The following is a 4,361-nucleotide window of genomic DNA, read 5'->3' on the forward strand; positions in this document are numbered from 1 at the left end:
AGCCACTCCCACCGAAGAAGAGACTGGCCCACCGTCGCGATATAGTCGTGAGGCCGGAGGTGTCGAGGCCTTGGTGCGAGCGGCCGCCTCTCGGGTATCCGCTGCCTCTGTACGCCCAAGCTGAGGGCTCCGGAGGGAGAGGCGACGAACGGCACCGCCCACGCCGTGGCCGTGGTCGCCGCGCCATGGTGACGCACGCCATCGCCCCAGGAGCGCACGTCGCGGACTCCTCACGCGAACTCATGATGTGGGCGGCGATGCCTCCGTGCACTTGGATTCGCTTCCCATAGTTCTTCACCGCCGAGGGGCCCCCTCGAGCTTTGGCTGCAGCACGCCGACTATGACGCCCCGGCGACTGCAGCGGAGGTCGAAGCCGTCTCCCCAGGGAAGATCTTCGTGACCCGTGGCTGGGGCGAGGTCGCTCGAGTCTGCCGTGCGAAAGGCACCCTCGCCATCCACTTTGAGTACGATGGCGCCTCCATTATGTTCTTCAAGGTCTTTGACGAGGAAGGCCGCCGCTTGGAGTGCTTCCCTGAAGGGGGTCGTCAGGACGGCGCAGCGGCCAACGCCGAGCCTGCCGCTAGCTTCGCCAGCAGCTCCTCCAATAGTAGCGGCGACTCTTGGTGGTCCAGCGATTCTCCCGAGCTCGACGAGACTCCGGAGACAAGCGACGACTGCTATGTGCCTCCGAGCTCTCGCCGCGCCTGGGGTAAGTCTGCAGCGTCCGGCCGCCGCCGTCGCTGATCTGGATGGGGTTGGCGCCGGCCTCCCGTGGCCTACTATTGATGATGGCGTCAACGGTGTTTGGCGTGTGTAGATAGGCCCCTTAAAAACTTCCTTCTTTTGTTTCCTGCAAGGAATCAAGACGGACCCCGTGGGGGCGCGTAAAGGGTCTGTAATGTCTTTTGTTGATATTATCCTTATTATGAAAAATTGCAAACGCATGTCCTATTTCGGCTTGGTCTCCCCTTTCCAACCCCGCAGCAGCTTGGTGCTCTAAGCCGACAGGTCTTGGTCCCCAGGTAGGCTGTAGCCGTCGCTGGTATGCCAGGTCACGGGTGCCGTGGTCAAGGCCAGGAGGTGAGCGCCCCGAGGTCCAGTAAGAGCTCCTGAGGTGTGATGCTCAAGAGGTTCCCTTTAGCGTGCAAGCAGCTACCTAAAGGTGGGAAAGGGAGGCAACGTCGCTGCAACAGGGAAACGAGAGGTGAGAATCCTATGCCGTAGCGCTCGGCCGACTCGGGTGCGAAACTTATCTTGGTAGTCCGGAATTGTTTCCTCGTGCTGCGCCAGACTCGTGCACCGACGGCCGTAGTGTAGCCAGGTTAGGTGTAACACCCACGATGCGGCTATATCTCCCACGTGTCGGGGCACGACTTAGAGGCATAACCGCATGGTAGGCATGTCGCAAGAGGGGTAATCTTTACACATCCCATGTACTGAATAAGGAAGGGATAAAGAGTTGGCTTACAATCGCCACTTCACACAATACATTAATATAGCATACATCATCCAGAATACAATCAAGGTCCGACTACAGAACCAACATAAATAAAAGACAACCCAAATGCTAGATCCCCGATCGCCCCAACTGGGCTCCTCTACTGATCATCCGGAAAAGACACATAGTAACGGCCCGAATCCTCGTCGAACTCCCACTTGAGTTCGGTACCGTCCCCTGCATTGGCATCATCGACACCTGCATCTGTTTTGGAAGTATCTATGAGTCACGGGGACTCAGCAATCTCACACCCTCGTGATCAAGACTATTTAAGCTTAAAGGTAGGAAATGGGTAGTGGGGTGGAGCTGCAGCAAGCACTAGCATATATGGTGGCTAACTTACGCAAAAGAGAGCGAGAAGAGAGGAAAATCACGGTCGAGAAGCTAATAATGATCAAGAAGTGATCCTAAATCTACTTATGTTCAAGCATAACCCGAGACCGTGTTCTCTTCCCGGACTCCGCCGAAAAGAGACCATCACGGCAACACACGCGGTTGATTCATTTTAATTAAGTTAAGTTCAAGTTCTCTACAACCGGACATTAATAAATCCCCATCTGCCCATAACCGCGGGCATGGCTTTCGAAAGTTCAAAACCCTGCAGGGGTGTCGCAACTTAGCCCATCACAAGCTACGAAGGATATTCCTTCTCCCGGGAAGACCCGATCAGCCTCGGAATCCCGGTTACAAGACATTTCGACAATGATAAAACAAGACCAGCAAAGCCGCCCGATGTGCCGACAAATCCCGATAGGAGTCGCAAGTATCTCGTTCTCAGGGCACACCGGATGAGCACTCCGTACAACTAAAACCAAACCTCGAGTTTCCCCGAGGTGGCGCTGCAAAGGACTCTAGTTCGGACCAACACTCAGAAAAGCACTGCCCCCCCCCCGGGGGGGGGGGTTAAAAATAAGATGACCCTTGAGTCTGCAGAACCCAAGGGAAGGTATATGGTGGTAGGTAGGCAAATGGTAAAACCAATGTTGGGCCTTGCTGGAGGAGTTTTATTCAAAGCGAACTGTCAAGGGGTTCCCATAACACCCAACCACGTAAGGAACGCAAAATCAAGGAACATAACACCGGTATGACGGAAACTAGGGCGGCAAGAGTGGAACAAAACACCAGGCATAAGACCGAGACTTCCACCCTTTACCAAGTATATAGATGCATTAAGTAAACAAGATATAATAATGATATCCCAACAAAATCCATGTTCCAACATGGAACAAACTTCATCTCCATCTGCAACTAGCAACGCTATAAGAGGGGCTGAGCAAAGCGGTAACATAGCCAAACAACGGTTTGCTAAGAAAGGTGGGTTAGAGGCTTGACATGGCAATATGGGAGGCATGACATAGCAAGTGGTAGGTATCACGACATAGCAATAGAGCGAACAAATAGCAAGCAAAGATAGAAGTGATTTCGAGGGTAAGGTCATCTTGCCTGCAAAGTTCTCCGAGTTGACGAAAGCTTGATCCTCGTAAGCATACTCAACGGGTTCCTCGATCACCCACTCGTCTCCCGGCTCTATCCAAGGCAAAAACACAAGCAAAGGAAACCACAATCAACCACGGTGCAATGCGCAAGTAACATGATGCAAAACATGACATGATATGCGGGATGTGATATGCAATGCATATGCATGCTTTGGAAAGGAAAGATTGAACTAGGCATCAACTTGGAAAACCAAGTGTGCCGCTGGAGAAATGAGATGATTTCGGTCGAAATCGATATAAAGATCACCTGAATCGGATGCACAGTTTGCAAATGGCAAGCAAAACAAGAATGGCACAATTCTGCGATTAACAACCCGATGCCATCTAGAATGCAACAAGAAACTAAGCTACTACACTCCAACATAGCAACAAAGCACATGGAAGTGATCTACTCAAGATGCTTAACAAAACATGAACATTGAGCTACGGCTAAATCACACTATAACAGGTTCAAACAAGCATGGCAAAAGTGCAAAAGATATCAGCTTCATAGACTTAGTGAAAATAACTAACATGCCAGAAATTAACATTAGTAAGCAATGTTTAGAGTAAGCAAACAACATTGTACATGATCAGATCATAGCAAAAAAGGCATGGCATGAATCTACTCAAAGCATAGAACAAAAGTCCCTTACTGACCATGAGTCAAAAAGGATCAGAAGATATGATGGCTCCCATGTAAACATAGCAAGTTTCGTTAACAGATTCAGACTTAGCAGAAAACTGAGCATGACATAAACAGAATTATGAAGGCATCTTTGCAAGCTCAATTCACTCAACACAAGGCATTGCATGACAAGATAAGCATATTATCAGCAAGATGACATGTTCAAGAAGCTAACCAAGGCAAGAACAAGTTCATAGCATGCATGGATCAACTACAACAACCATGGCAAAATTGATTAACATGTAAACAATCTGCCATGAACATTTTATAGCAAAAGTGGAGCAAGATTGAGACATGCTAGGGCACTCCATAATTGCAAACAGGGGCATGGATGGATAGAGCACAACCATATGTCCAAATCATCCTTACTGAAGCAACTCAAATAAAGTATGTATCTCACTGTAGCAACATGGTTACATGGCATCAAAATAACAGCAGACAAAGACTTAGCCAAAATCCCGAGATCCTGAAATTAGCAATAACACGAAGGCTACTTTGCATGCTTGTTCTAGTCACCACATTGATCACAAAAATACATGGCATACACCCCTGTAAAGATGGCATGGCATAGATCAAAACACATGTAGAGCTCATGCCCATATGCAGCACACAACAAATGTAGCAAAAATGACAAATGCTCATACTCTGTTAAGAATCAGCACCTAACAATTTATAGCACTCTTGCATCAATGATTTGGGC

This window comes from Triticum dicoccoides, chromosome 5A (assembly GCF_002162155.2).
Source record: "Triticum dicoccoides isolate Atlit2015 ecotype Zavitan chromosome 5A, WEW_v2.0, whole genome shotgun sequence".
Taxonomy (NCBI): Eukaryota; Viridiplantae; Streptophyta; class Magnoliopsida; order Poales; family Poaceae; genus Triticum; species Triticum dicoccoides.